The sequence below is a fragment of the Panthera tigris genome, chromosome A1 (genome assembly GCF_018350195.1).
Source record: "Panthera tigris isolate Pti1 chromosome A1, P.tigris_Pti1_mat1.1, whole genome shotgun sequence".
Classification (NCBI taxonomy): Eukaryota; Metazoa; Chordata; class Mammalia; order Carnivora; family Felidae; genus Panthera; species Panthera tigris.
This window is the reverse complement of record NC_056660.1, coordinates 82,520,897-82,537,961: the sequence shown is the minus strand read 5'-3', so window position 1 is coordinate 82,537,961 and position 17,065 is coordinate 82,520,897. Positions and strand designations below refer to the sequence as shown.

At 35.3% G+C, this 17,065-nt stretch overlaps 1 pseudogene; it reads left to right on the top strand.

The window, feature by feature from the left end:
• Positions 1-14,714: 14,714 nt before the first annotated feature.
• On the top strand, positions 14,715-15,554 carry LOC102956893 (annotated as a pseudogene).
• Positions 15,555-17,065: the final 1,511 nt, after the last annotated feature.

Here is a 17,065-nt window from a genome sequence, read left to right as displayed (position 1 = left end):
AAAAAAATCCAGGAGTATGAAGGGAGAATTACAGAACTAAGTGATGCAATCAAATGGGAAAATATCCACATAATAGGGATTCCAGAAAAGGAAGAGAGAGATAAGGGGCTGAAGGTGTACTTGAACAAATCATAGCTGAGAACTTCCCTAATCTGGGGAAGGAAAAAGGCATTGAAATCCAAGAGTCACAGAGAACTCCCTTCAGACATAACTTCAATTGATCTGCATGCCATATCATAGTGAAACTGAGAAAAACAAGGATAAAGAGAAAATTCTGAAAGCAGCTGGGATAAACACACTCTAACATATAAAGGGAGAACCATAAGACGAGTGGCAGACCTATATATTGAAACTTGGCAGGCCAGAAAGGAATGGCAGGAAATCTTCAATGTGATGAACAAAGAAAATATGCAGCCGAGAATCCTTTATCCATCAGGTCTGTCATTCAGAATAGAAGGAGAGATAACAGTCTTCCCAACAAACAAAAACTGAAAGATTTCATCACTACTAAAACAGCCTTCCAAGAGATCCTAAGGGGGATTCTGTGGGTGAAATGTTGTGAGGACCACAAAGTACCAGAGACATCACTACAAGCATGAAACCTACAGACATCACAATGACTCTAAAACCATATCTTTCAATAATAACACTGATGTAAATGGACTAAATGCTCCAACTAAAAAACATAGGGTATCAGAATGGATAAAAAACTAAGATCCATCTATTTGCTGTCTACCAGAGACTCATTATAGGCCTGAGGACACCTTCAGATTGAAAGTGAGGGGATGGAGAACTATCTATCATGCTACTGGAAGTCAAAAGAGAGCCAGAGTAGCCATACATATATAAGGCAAACTAGACTTTAAATTAAAGGCTGTAACAAGAGATGAAGAAGAGCATTATAAAATAATTACAGGGTCTATCCATCAGGAAGAGCTAACAATTATAAATGTCTATGCACCGAAAACTGGAGTCCCAAATATAAAAACAATTAATCACAAACATAAGCCACCATATTGATGAGAATGTGGTAATTGCAGGGGACTTTAATACTACAATTACAACACTGGATAGATCATCTAGACACAGGATCAATAAAGAAACAAGGGCCCTGAATGATATACTGCATGAGATGGACTTGACAGATAAGTTTAGAACTCTGCAACCCAAAGCAACAGAAGATACTTTCTTCTAGAGTGCACATGGAACATTCTCCAAGATAGATCACATACTGGGTCACAAAACAGGCCTTCATAAGTATAAAAATTGATATCATGCCATGCATACTTTCAGACCACAATGCTATGAAGCTTGAAATCAACCACAGGAAAAAGTCTGGAAAACCTCCAAAAGCATGGAGGTTAAAGAACACCCTACTAATGAATGAATGGGTCAACCAGGCAATTACAGAAGAAATTTAAAAATATACAGAAACAAATGAAAATGAAAATGCAACAATCCAAACGCTTTGGGATGCAGCGAAGGCAGTCCTGAGAGGAAAATACATTGCAATGCTGGCCTATCTCAAGAAAAAAGAAAAGTCCCAAATAAAAAATCTAACAGCACACCTAAAGGAAATAGAAGCACAACAGCAAAGACACCCAAAACCCAGCAGAAGAAGACAAAAAACAAACATCAGAGAAGAAATCAACAATATAGACTCTAAAAAAAACTGTAGAGCAGATCAATTAAACCAAGCGAGTTTTCTTGAAAAAATGAACAAAATTGATAAACCTCTTGCCAGGCTGCTCAAAAAGAAAAGGGAGATGTCCCAAATAGATAAAATCATGAATGAAAATGAAATTATTACAACTAATCCCTCAGAAATACAAGCAAATATATGGGAATGCCATGAAAATTTATATGCCAACAAACTGGACAACCTGGAAGAAATGGACAAATTCCTAAGCACCCACACACTTCCAAAACTCACACAGGAAGAAAGAGAAAACTTGAACAGACCCATACCCAGTGAAGAAATTGAATCAGTTATCAAAAATCTCCCAACTAATAAGAGTCCAGGACCAGATGGCTTCCCAGGGGAATTCTACCAGACATTTAAAGCAGAGATAATACCTATCCTTCTCAAGCTGTTCCAAAAAATAGAAAGGGAGGGAAAACTTCCAGACTCATTCTATGAAGCCAGCATTACTTTGATTCCTAAAACAGAGACCCAGCAAAAAAAACACAACTACAGGCCAATATCCCTGATGAATATGGATGCAAAAATTCTCCATAAGATACTAGCAAATTGAATTCAGCAACATACAAAAAGAACTATTTACCATGATCAAGTGGGGTTCATTCCTGGGCTGCAGGGCTGGTTCAACATTCGTAAATCAATCAATGTGATACATCACATTACTAAAAGAAAAGAACTGTATGATCCTCTCCATCGATGCAGAAAAAGTATTTGACAAAATTCAGCATCCTGTCTTAATAAAACCCTCGAGAAAGTTGGGATAGAAGGAAAATACTTAAACATCATAAAAGCCATTTATGAAAAGCCCACAGCTAACATCATCCTCAATGGGGAAAAACTGAGAGCTTTCCCCTGAGATCAGGAACACGACAGGGATGTCCATTCTCACCGCTGTTGTTGAACATAGTGTTGGAAGTGCTAGCATCAGCAATCAGACGACAAAGGAAATCAAAGGCATCAAAACTGGCAAAGATAGGGGCACCTGGGTGGCTCAGTCGGTTAAGCGGCCGACTTCAGCTCAGGTCATGATCTCGTGGTCCGTGAGTTCAAGCCCCGCATTGGGCTCTGTGCAGACAGCTCAGAGCCTGGAGCCTGTTTCAGATTCTGTGTTTCCCTCTCTCTGACCCTCCCCCATTCATGCTCTGTCTCTCTCTGTCTCAAAAATAAATAAACGTTAAAAAAATTTAAAAAAAAACTGGCAAAGATGAAGTCAAGCATTCACTTTTTGCAGATGACATGATATTATACATGGAAAACCCAATAGACTCCACCAAAAGTCTGCTAGAACTGATACATGAATTCAGCAAAGTCTCAGGATACAAAATAAATGTACAGAAATCAGTTGCATTCTTATACACTAAAAATGAAGCAAGAGAAAGACAAAGAAACTGATCCCATTCACAACTGAACCAAGAAGCATAAAATACCTAGGAATAAACTTAACCAAAGATGTAGAAATTTGTATGCTGAAAACTATAGAAAGTGCATGAAGGAAACTGAAGAAGATATAAAGAAATGGAAAAACATTCCGTGCTCATGGATTGGAAGAATAAGTATTTTCAAAATGTCAATACTACCCAAAGCTATCTACACATTCAATGCAATCCCAATCAAAATTGCACCAGCATTCTTCTCGAAGCTAGAACAAACCATCCTAAAATTTGTGTGGAACCACAAAAGACCCCAAAGAGCCAAAGTAATATTGAAGAAGAAGACCAAAGCAGGAGGCATCACAATCCCAGGCTTTAGCCTCTACTACAAAGCTGTCATCATCAAGACAGCATGGTATTGGCACAAAACAGACACATAGACCAATGGAATAGAATAGAAACCCCAGAATTAGACCCACAAAAATATGACCAACTAATCTGTGACAAAGAAGGAAAGAATATCCAATGGAAGAGAGACAGTCTCTTTACCAAATAGTACTGGGAGAACTGGACAGCAACATGCAGAAAAATGAAACTAGACCACTTTCTTACACCATTCTCAAAAATAAACTCAAAATGGAGGAAGGACCTGAATGTGAGACAGGAAACCATCAAAACCCTAGAGGAGAAAGCAGGAAAAAATCCTGTCCTCAGCCACAGCAATTTCTTACTTAACATATCTCCAAAGGCAAGGGAATTAAAAACAAAAATGAACTATTGGGATCTATTGAAGATAAAAATCTTCTGCACTCCAAAGGAAGCAATCAACAAAACTAAAAGGCAACCAACGGAATGGGAAAATGCATTTGCAAATGACATATCGGACAAAGGGCTAGTATCCAAAATCTATGAAGAGCTCACCAAACTCCACACCCGAAAAACAAATAATCCAGTGAAGAAATGGGCAGAAAACATGAATAGACACTTCTCTAAAGAAGACATCCGGATGGCCAATAGGCACATGAAAAGATGCTCAACGTCGCTCCTCATGAGGGAAATGCAAATTAAAACCACATTCAGATACCCCCTCATGCCAGTCATAGTGGCTAAAATGAACAAATCAGGAGACTATAGATGCTGGCAAGGATGTGGAGAAAAAGGAACCCTCTTGCACTGTTGGTCGGAATGCAAACTGGTGCAGCCACTCTGGAATACAGTGTCGAGGTTCGTCAAGAAATTAAAAATAGATCTACCCTATCTCTGAGCAGCAGCACTGCTAGGAATTTCTCCAAGGGATACAGGAGTGGTGATGCATAGGGGCACTTGTACCCCAATGTTTATAGCAGCACTTTCAACAATAGCCAAATTATGGAAAGAGCCTAAATGTCCATCAACCTATGAATGGATAAAGAAATTGTGGTTTATATACACAATGGAATACTACGTGGCAATGAGAAAGAATGAAATCTGGCCATTTGTAGCAACGTGGATGGAACTGGAGAGTGTTATGCTAAGTGAAATAAGTCATACAGAGAAGGACAGATTCCATATGTTTTCACTCCTATGTGGATCCTGAGAAACTTAACAGAAACCCATGGGGAGGGGAAGGAAAAAAAAAGAGGTTAGAGAGGGATGGTGCCAAAAAAAAATAAGAGACTCTTAAAAACTGAGAACAAACTGAGGGTTGATGGGGGGGTTGGAGGGAAGGGAGGGTGGGTGACGGGTATTGAAGATGACACCTGTTTGAGCACTGGGTATTGTATGAAACCAATTTACAATAAAATTCATATTAAAATAAATAAATAAATAAATAAATAAATAAATAAAACTATAAAACTTCCAATTAATTCTATTAGACCAATATTACCCTAATACCAAGACTAGACAAAGTCATTGCAAAATATGAAAAATATAGGCCAATACCCCAATTGAACACAGAAGCAAAAATCCTCAGCAGAACATCAACAAATCACATTTAACAATACATTAAAGTGATAATTTACCATGATCAAGTGAAATGTATACCAAGGATGGACTAATTGTTCAGTATTTGCAATCAGTCAATGTGATATACTACATCAACAAAACAAAGAATAGAAATCATGTGATCATCTCAGTAAGTTCAGAGAAAAAAATTAACAAAAATTCATTTATAATAAAACATTCATTCATAATAAAAACTAAACAAAGTGGGTTTAGAGGGAACATACCTCAACATAATAAAGGCCGTATACAAAAAGAAACAAGTATATAATGACAACAACAGCAAGACAGCTAACATCATATACCATTGTTAAAAACTGAAATTTTCCTTAAACATCAAGAAAAAGACAAAAATGCTCACTCTTGCCACCTTCTTGCCAACATAGTTCTAGAATTACTAGTTGCAACAATCAGTCAAGAAAATAAATAAAAGTTATCTAAATGTTAATGAAGGAGTTAAGGTGCCATCGATTGTAGATAACAAAATACTATACATAGAAAACCCTAAAAACGTAAATAAAACACTATTAGAAGTGATACATTAATTCATTAAAGTTTCAGGATACAAAATTAATACACAATAATTAATTGGGTCTTTAAACATAGTAATGACATGGTAGAAAGAGAAATTTAAAAAAAAATTCTGTTTACAATTTCCCCCAAAAGAATAAAATATCTAGGGATAAAATTAAATAAAGTGGTGCAAGACCTATATATTCTGAAAAGTATAAAACATTGATGAAAGAAGTTGAAGATGACACAGATGAAAATATATTACATGCTTATGTATTACTGTTAAAACTACTATATTACCCAATGCAATCTACAGATTTAATATAATCCCTATGAAAACACCAATAACATTTTTCACAGATATATAACAAATAATTTTAGAATTCACATGGAACCACAAAAGACCGTGAGTAGTCAAAGCAAATTGAGAATGAAGAGCAGAGAGCTGGGTACGTCACAATCCCTGATATCACGATACTTTACAAAGCTGTAGTAATCAAGAGAATTGTACTAGTACACAAATAGACACATAAATCAATGGGCCAGAATAGAGAACCCAAAACGAAGCCCATGCTTACGTGGTCAGTTAATCTATGACATAGGAGGCAACAATATACAATAGGGAAAAGGCAGTCTCTTCAATAAATGGTGCTTGAAAAAATGGACAGCTAAATGCAAAAGGATGAAATTGGACAATTTTCTTACACAACACACAAAAAATAAGTCAAAATGGATTAAGGACTTAAGTATGAAACATGAAACCATAAAACTCCCAGAAGATAACATAGTTAATAATTTCTTTGAAATCAGCATAGGGACTTTTTTCAGAGAAGGGAGCAGAAGCAAAATTAAACTATTTGAATTACACCAAAATTTTACAGAAAATTAATAGTGAAGAAAATCATCAACAAAACAACCTACTGAATGGGAGAAGATATCTCCAAATTATATATCTATTAAGGGGTTACTATCCAAAATATATTTAAAAATTCATACAAATGAACACCAGGGGGAAAAATAATGTGAATAAAAGTGAGCAGAGGACCTGAATAGACATATTTCCAAAGGAGACATACAAGCCATACAGATGGCCAACAGATGCAAGAAATCAAGCTGAACATTACTAATTATCAGAGAAATGGAAATAAAACCACAAGAGATCTCACCTTACACCTGTCAGAATAGCTAGAATCAACAAGACAATAAATAACAAATGTTGGCAAGGATGTGGAGAAAAAGGAACTCTTGTACATTGCTTGTGGGAATGCAAATTGTTGTACCCATTGTGGAAAACACTATGGAGGTTTCTCAAAAATTAACAATAGAAATACCATATGATTCAATACGTCTACTACTAGGCATTTACCCAAAGAAAATGAAAGCACTAATTTGAACAGATATACAAACCGCTATGTTTATTGCAGCATTATTTACCATAACCAAGATGTGGTAGTAACCTAAGTGTCCATCAATAGATAGATGATAAAGAATATGGGGTACACACCCCATACGTGTGCACACACACGTATGCACACACACAATGGGATATTACTCAAATGTGTGCACTTGGATGGCTCAGTGACTAACATCCGACTTTTGATTTCGGCTCAGGTTGTTATCTCACAGGTCTGAGTTCAAGCCCCACGTTAGGATCTGCAGTGACAGCACAGAGCCTTCTTGGTACTCTCCCCATGCCCCCCCTTTTCTCGCTCTCCTTCCCTCCCTCATGCTCTCTTTTTCTCTTTCACAATAAATACTTTCTAAAAATGAGTATTACTCAGACATAAAAAAGGTTGAAATCGTGCCATTTGAGACAACATGGACGGATGGAGAAAGTATTATGATAAATGAAACAAATAAGACTGAGAAAGACAAATACAATATAATTCCACTCATAAGTGGAATCTAGGGAAAAATGAATAAAAATAAAACCATAATAGAACCTATAAATGCAGAGAAGACACTGATGGTTGCCATAGGAAAAGTGGGTGGGGGATGGTAAAAATGAGTGAAGAAGAGTGAAAGACACAGGCTTCCAGTTATGGAAAGAAGAAGTCACAGGATAGAAGAATACAGTATAAGGAATACAGCCAATGATATTTTAATAGTTATGTAATAGCACCAAGAGTATCTACACTTGTGAACATAGCATAACATAAAAACTTGTCATATCACTAAATTGTACACCTGAAACTAACGTGACATTGTGTATCAATTATACTCAAATTTAAAATAAAAATAAAGTGCAATAAAATAAAAAAGAATATGTGAAATAATATAATAGTATATAATATTAATACAATGTATTCTATAATATATAATAATATACTGTATATTTTAATAATACATAATAATTATATTTTATAATACATTAATATGTAACATATTAATATATAACATATAATTATAATATGTAATAATAAACTTACTGACTTCTGCAAAGACCTAACCTCTAAATGCCATCACATTTGGGTTTAGAGTACAGATTATAGCAACTTGGGGAAATGCAGTTGAATCCATAGGACACAGCAAGGGCACACTAGAGAAATCAAAGACCTGAGACCTTTGGAGAGTTGTTGGTTGCAGAGTCTGAGTTGGCAGTAAGGGACCCTTTTGTTATGGAGTATCCTTCTCATTACGCTTGAACCATATGGGAAATATATGCTGCCCATCATATTTACCTTTGCTTTTTCGATAGAGATGCAGGTTCCCAGTTGAGGAATGATGCTTTTGTCAGAAACATATTAACAGTTCCTATAAACCAAAAATTAGATCTGCCAGCAGATGTTTTGAGCTCCTTATGCCAGAATGTTCCTTGTGGGAAAATGTCAAACTACTTTGTATCTTTATGCTGGAAAGAAACTATATTTATTGAACTAGTCATTCTTGCTAGATATTTCTTGGTATTCTATCATATGATCCACCTACACTCTGCTATAGGAAGCCAACCTGTGTGAATGATATCTGAGAGTCCCCTTCATTCTGCCATCTGATGGAGTGTAGCTCATGGAATTTGTCTTAAGTGACTGTGTCCTATATTCCTCTTTTCCTACAGGTATTAAGTACTTGTTCCTCTAGCTATTAAGAGTACAAGCTTTGATCTTGGCTGAGGAAAACTGTTTAGACAAAGGTCATCATCCCTTCCTGGTAGCAGGCCCCATTCAATCAGTATTTTTGTGAGACCCCTACTCTCCTCAGTGTAGCTGAGACCTTGGTTGTGACTACCCTACAGTTCAACATCTCCCTGTACCCAATTATGTTTCCTTTATTGTATGGGTATTGATCTTTATAATAGTCCCCAATAAATGTCCTGCATAACAAAATCTTTCTTACAAGTGTGCCCCATGGGGCTGGTTTAAAAAGAGAGTCATATTTATTCCCTTTGCTTACTTCCTGCTGGTTTGTGGCTTCCTGTATCTGCTATTTGATGCCTATGTGTAGTCTGGAAACTATTCCATCCCCACATACTTTCAAGGGGAGTGGTGGCAAAACTTTCTTTTTTCGCTAAAATGGAGGTTAGTTACAACCTCTTTAGGTTTCCCAAAATTATGTTCACGCATTTATAAATATTCCTAAATTAATCTCAATTTAGATAACCAGGTTCATTGTAAATTCATTGTAATTTTCTTTTTTTTAATTTTATTTTTATTTTTTTATTTTTTAATATATTAAATTTACTGTCAAATTGGTTTCCATACAACACCCAGTGCTCATCCCAAAAGGTGCCCTCTTCAATACCCATCACCCACCCTGCCCTCCCTCCCACCCCCCATCAACCCTCAGTTTGTTCTCAGTTTTTAACAGTCTCTTATGCTTTGGCTCTCTCCCACTCTAACCTCTTTTTTTTTTTTTCTTCCCCTCCCCCATGGGTTTCTGTTACGTTTCTCAGGATCCACATAAGAGTGAAACCATATGGTATCTGTCTTTCTCTGAATGGCTTATTTCACTTAGCATCACACTCTCCAGTTCCATCCACGTCATTGTAATTTTCTTATAGAGTTCGTAGTGATATGTGTCTTTCCTCCTGTGGCATGAAGCTTATCTGTTCCTCATTCTCTTGTCCTCAGGGAATCTGAAGAACATTTGATCTACATAGTGCACAGTCTATTTGCCCCATCAGAGAGTGGCAACTCTGTTTTACTAGAACATTGCTTTGATGGCCCTGTGGTCCTAGGCACAGTAAAATTCAAAACAAAAAAATATAAATATTTCCTTAAAATTATATTTTCACTCTAACTTGAAACTTGATATACTACCTGTCTATAATGTGCTTCTTAGACTTAGCTAGGAATTTGTAGCTTTTTCCAAAAAAAAATAATATAGTTTAACTTAATGTAGATTTCACTAAGGTGGTCAGTTATGTTCTAAATCAGAGTTGGATTACCACCTTGATAAGATTGAACATTCACAGGCAGAAATTTAACTAAAATGCATAATGCTTCCCTCCTAAACAACAAAAAAAATAGCAATTCTTACATCTCACATGAATTAAGTAATTATGTTATCTCACATCTGTAGAGACAACATTTTCCATCAACTATTCCATGAGAGATTTTGATTTTAATTTTACAATTGTGGAATGTGATCCTTACGTATATTCTTTTTACAAGTTTTTATTTAGGGCACATGGGTGGCTCAGTCTGTTGAGCATCTGAATTCAGCTCAGGTCATGATCTCAAGTGAGTTTGGGCCCCGTGTTGGGCTCTGTGCTGACAGTTCAGAGCCTGGAGCCTGCTTCAGATTCAATCTCTCTAAAAATAATAAAATAAACATTTTTTAAAAGTTTTAAATTCCAGTCACTAACATACAGTGTAACATTAGTTTCAGGAGTACAATATAGTGATTGAACATAACCATGCCTTACTTGGTGCTCATCACAGGTGCACTCCTTAAAACCCATCACCTATTCTTCTACATATTCTTAGACAAGCCAAAGCAAGTGGAGTAGTAAAAATGTAGCCAAGAAAAAAAGGTTTGCTTGGAAGCTGAAAATATATAGTATAAACAATAACAAAATCATTGAAAACAACCCATGTAGATTCAAACTGCAAAGTGCTTGACATAATAAATGCATTCTGTTCTGTTGTTGCTATTATCATATATTTATAACTTAGAAACATAAAGTAAAAGAAAATAAAATCATATAGATTCAAGCTAGCAAACTGATAACACAGCAATCAAATTAAGTTTAAGAAGAAAAAAAATGGCTAAATCCTACCATGAGATTTTTAATTACTCATTTCAATTACTGTTTTTGACAAAAGCTAATCTCTCAATAATCCACTCTGTATTTCCCCCCATCAAAGTTTCTACAAGTAATGCAAGTATCACATTACTTCATTTCTTAATGTATTTTTAAATCATTCTTTTTCAAGGAAATTTATTTACATTTTAATTTCACTTGTAGAAGATTCTTATTTTAAATTTAATGAATCACAGATTTCTGAAAGAATGTAAGAGACTGAGAATCTTTAAAATCTTTGAAAATTACACATTTCTGTCATCCAAAGATTCAGACTTACGAAGGTCTGCTATACTAATAAGATAGTATTTTTAACATAAGATATCAATTAGGTCACACCCCTTAATAGGGAAGTCTAGACACTGATATGAGTGAGTTTGATGCTGTCAGACTATAACACCCTTCCTCCTCCCAGAGAGATGCATTAGGATGATCCTGCTTGGAGGGGCTACAGAGCCAGCTTGTTGAGGTCATCATTTTCATCTATGTAGTAGGTCACAGAAATTTCTAATATTTAGTGGTTTGTTTACTAGTTCTGGACTCCAGAAAATCCAAAGTTACATTACTTTGTTTATGTAGTTTTACAAATAAAATTTTCTATCCCACAATATAAAAAACTGAAAGGTATGCTAGCTGGCACAATCACCACATTAAAACTCTTGCAGTAATTTGTCAGTTTACTCAAATATGCGATTTAGCAGCTATTATTTTATTTTTAACAGAACAGATTGATTAATCATCCCAGTATTCTGAGGGAAAAAAAATTACATTTTTTTTTATGTTAAGATGGGGTAACAGGTCTCAGAAAACTACAGAAGGAAAAATATCAACATGTTATAAGTTTTCTGTGATTACACTATGAGAAAAAAAGAGGAGTATGAAAAACACATTGTTTTATAATTTAAAGATATCCCAATTTCAACACCATTCTAAGTGAAAAACTGAAAACATAAGAAATGGTATCTGTTTTAAACCAGAGAGAATAAAGGAAAAATATTTGTTCAGAGTACTAAATTTTTCAGTTTTAAACTAGAGAGTGTTGAGCTTTTATTCTTCCACTTAATGCCATTTTAGATACTTTATTTGCAGGGTAAGTTAATTTCTCATTTGGATTTTCAACCACTTTGTATGAATAGTCATTAGTTAAGAATTATCCCTTAGAATTCTCTTTGTGTGGGTTTACTAACATTGGTGAAACATTGTGCCTCTTGAATAAAATGAAAATACAGTTAAGAATTTTAATACCATAAATAATTTAACATTATTATTTCTTGGAAAAATATAATTTCCTACTAGTTGATCTTACTAGTAAATACTATAAACAAAATAGCATGTTGAATAAACAATTAAATTCATGATAATGGATTGTTTTTATATATATTTCACCTTAAAATAATTCATAGATACATAGCCTATCTTCATTCAAAACTTAAGCACTAATAATTCCAAATATAAAAAAAACCAAAATTATAAACTTTACAAGAAAAAGTATTTGCTAAGCATAATAATAAATTTAGTCATGATGAATCTCTAATCACATATACAGCTTTCTTGCATGTATGTAAAGGGAAGAAAAAAATAGTTCAAATAGCTGTATTATTTTACTATATCTATTTACATTATAAAAATTTTTTAAAAATAAAAAATTCCACTAACTTTACCCTTAAATATACAATCAAAGTGAATGGTAGCAGCCCAAATGTCCATAGATAGAATTACTTAAAATAGAAAATGTTGTATATGCATACAAAAGGAATACTATTCACTTTAGAAAGGAAGGAAATTCTGACACGTGTCACAGTATGGATGAATTTTGAGGACCTGATGTTAAGTGGAACAAGTCAATCACAAAAAGACAACCACTGTATAATCCCACTAATCTAAAAATCCTATTGTAGTCAAATTTATAGAGCCAGAATAGAAGAATAGTGGTTGCCAGTTCCCAGGGGCAGGGAGAATCAAGAAATCATTGTTTAATGGTACTGGGTTCCAGTTATAGATTATGAAGAGTCCTGGGGATAGATATAGGTGATGGTTGCAGAATAATGTGAATATACATAATGTCACTGGAGTAACAGTATATATAAAAATGGGTAAGATGATAACAAAAGTTATTTTAAGAAACTTACTCAAAACTGTGCAGTTATTAAATTACAGACTGAGGACACCTGGGTGGCTCAGTCAGTTAAGTATCTGACTTCGGCTCAGGTCATGATCTCACAGTCTGTGGGTTTGAGCCCCGCATCAGGATCTGTGCTGACAGCCCAGAGCCTGCAGCCTGCTTCAGATTCTGTGTCTCCCTCTCTTTCTGCTCCTCCCCCACTCACACTGCGTCTCTCTCTCTCAAAAATGAAAATAAACATTAAAAAATTTAATTATAGATTGACTTTTAAGCATGTTTTATTATTCTTCATGAATTAGAGAGTTTAGAATAATCAAAATAAGAAGGCTTCAAGTCAAAGAAATGAGGAGGGTTTTGAGGTCCTGCAGGAAAGCAGTAGAAACATCCATAATTAAGGAGTTACACAGTTACTAGGTGTACAGAGTGAAAGTGTTACATATATGAAGGAGATGACAAAATTTTGGAAATGCAGTGAAGAGGATGTTTGTTTCCAAAATGTTTAACTTTGAAACAATCAACCAAAATCCTAATGTAGAATACTGTCAGACAATGATGATGCTTAAGCAATAGAGTTAGAGACTGAGTGAGATTTTTGCACTGTCTTTCTCTGTCTTGACTGACATTCCATTATTTGGAGGCATATTTAAATTGTGGGCAAATTGAATGACTGTGGAAAAGGCAGTCTCCTGTCAAGCCACCATTGAATTAGACCACATCTGTGGGATTGAATTAGCATCTTCATCTCTTCAAATATGGTCCTGCTAATTCAGCAATAGCGCTAGAACAATTTCAGTACTAGCAGATCAGAAATGAAAATGACTTTAGAGATTTAGATTCAGGTGGTACTGAAGAAGAAATGAATTTATCTCTGTATTGGATACTAATAAATTTTATTTTCTCTTGTTTACCGAAACAAGATTGTGTCTCAGACTTTGAGGATAAGGGGAAAGAGTATCATTATACAAAATCCCTTTCTACAGTTAATGAAATATTGCATTCAGTATTACAGTCTTGTACCAGGGAAAAATATTCTAAGAAGGTAATTATTGTGTTCAGTGTATAACTTGATAAAATCAAACTAAATATGCTAACAATTCCAAATTAAGTTATGTTTCTATCTACAGACGAATTCCTTCCAGTTTCTACAACTAAGAATATAGATTCTCTGCTTTGGAAAGTAAAAATGCCTTCCCAGAACATTCCGTGTCAGGAAAAATTACAAGATTTGGTAGATTGAAATAAATTGTGGTAAGTTAGGTATGCATAGCTCTCATTAACAATTACCTAGCTTTTATATTGCTGAGCACATTAATTTAATTCAGCTTCTAAGAATACTGACCATACATGATAAAAGCAAACAAAAATATAAATGACAAACTGAATATCTGACTTCTCCATTATATTAATATCAATAGCACAAAGACATGCTTAAAAATACTTTCAATATATCAAGAAATATGTTTATTGTACCAATTAAGCAAACTAACCATGAGAAGTGTTTATAATGAAAATGAAAAATAGGTGAAATTAATTTCATGCCCAAGTCAAAAAGACTTTGCAATCACAGGTGAATATTTGGAATAGGTTTAAACATCTTCACATGTTCTTTTTATGAAAAAAGAAATGTAATTGAAATAGAGCACTGTAAATGATGAAAACTGCCATCTATTTCCTCATTTCCAGTGTCACTTCTGTTTGAAATCATGAAAAACGGGAACCACCTCAGATTTCATTCTCCTAGGACTATTTAACCACAGAGAAGCCAATCTATTTCTGTTTGTGATGGATCTGAAAACTGCCTTCTCCTCCCTAATGGGCAATTCCCTCATGATCCTCTTGATTCACCAGGATTCCCAGCTCCACACACCATGTACTTCCTACTGAGCCAACTTTCCCTCATGGACATGATGCTGGTCTCTACCATCTTGCCCAAAAAGGCTGCTGACTACTTTACCGGAAAGAAGCTCATCTCCCCTGCTGGCTGTGGGTTGCAGATCTTCTTTCTCACTTTGGGAGGGGGCGAGTGCTTCCTCTTAGCAGCCTATGACCTGTATGTGGCTGTTTGCCACCCACTGTGATACCCCATCCTCATTAACTGGCAAATATACCTGAGAAGACTGTGGGGTCTTGGTTCCTGGGGGCAGCTGATGGGCTCATGCAGGCTGCTACTACCCTGAGTTTTTCATTTTGTTATGCACCTGAAATCAATCATTTCTTCTGTGAGGCCCCTAGTCTGGTGAATTTGGCTTGTGATGACACGTTTGTCTTTGAGTATATAATGTACGTATGTTGTGTGTTAATGCTCCTGGTCCCATTTTCTCTCATTCTGATTTCCTATAGTCTCATCCTTGCTGCAGTTCTCCAGATGCGTTCTGGAGAAGCCGGCCAAAAGGCTTTTACCACCTGCTCCTCACATCTCTCTGTGGTGGGACTATTTTAGGGAGCTGCCATTATTACCTATATGCAACCTAAATCCTAACCATCAGGTCAGCTAACCATGATAAAGTAGTGTCAGTGTTCTATACTATCTTCATCCCTGTACTGAACCCCCTCATCTATAGTCTAAGGAATGGTGAAGTCAAGGGAGCTCTAAGAAAGTATATGGGTCCGTGTGCTATTTAAATCCTTACTAACATTACATTGATCTGCTCCAAATTTCAATGTTACACAAATGAATTCTGTGAGAGTTCCTAGATAAAAGGTATATTTATTATATCTATAATTGTTACTGTCTTATTTGAAATATAGACACAACTCTGTATTTTGGATTTTTTTTCTTTTTTCATGTATAATTATTTTTAAAATCTTAAAAGTTTGCTGTTTTCATGTTCTTATTTAAATTCCAGTTAGTTAGATACAGTGTAGTATTAGTTACAGGTGTAGAATCTAGTGATTCATCACTTACAAAAACACCCAATGCACATTATAACAAGTGTCTTCCTTTATGTCCACCACTTTCTTTTTTTTAATTTTTTTTAACGTTTATTTATTTTTGAGACAGAGCATGAACAGGGGAGGGGCAGAGAGAGAGGGAGACACTGAATCCGAAGCAGGCCCCAGGCTCTGAGCCATCAGCCCAGAGCCCGACGCGGGGCTCGAACTCATGGACCGCGAGATCGTGACCTGAGCTGAAGTCGGACGCTCAACCGACTGAGCCACCCAGGCGCCCCAAAGTCCACCACTTATTTAACCCATCCCCTGCCCACCTCCCCTCTAGTAACACTTAGTTTGTTCTGTATAATTAAGAGTCTGCTTTCTAGTATGCCTTTTCTTTCTTAAAGTTCATCTTTTCTTTTTTATTAAACTCTACGTAGGTGAAATCATGTGGTATTTCTCTTTCTCTGACTGACTTACTTCACTTATCAAATTCACGGTAGCTCCATTATACACCCCTGTATACAGCAAGATTCCATTCTTATCACTAAGTAATATTCCATTGTATATCTATCTATATCTATATCTATCTATATCATCTATGTATATCTATTTAAATCATATCTATCTATATCTATACCTATATCTATATCTATCTATATATCTATCTATCTATACCAATACCACTTCTTATCCATTAATCAGCTAATGGACATTTGGGATGCTTCTATAATTTGACTATTGTTGATAATGCAGCTATAAACATTGGGGTTCATGTATTTCTCAAAATCTGTATTTTTTTATACTTTGGGTAAATACCTAGTAGTGCAATTTCTAGGTCATAGAGTAGTCTTATTTTTACCTTTTTAAGGAATTTCCTTCTTTTTCCAAAGCAGCTGCCCAATTTGCATTCACACCAACAAAGTAAGAGGATTCCCCTTTCTCCACATCCTCACCAACATCTGTTGTTTCTTGAGTTGTTAGTTTTAGCCATTCTACTTGGTGTGAGGCTAAATCTCATTGTGGTTTTGATCTGTATTTTCTTGATGATTAGTCATGTCAAGCATCTTTTCATGTGTCTGTTGGTCATCTGTATGCCTTCTTGGGAAAAATATCTATTCATGTCTTCTACCTAGTTTTTAGCTGGAATATTTGTTTTCTCAGTGTTGAGTTCTATATATTCTTAATAAATTTTGATAGTAACCCTTCAGACATGTCATTTGCAAATATCTTCTCACATTCTCTAGGTTACCTTTAGT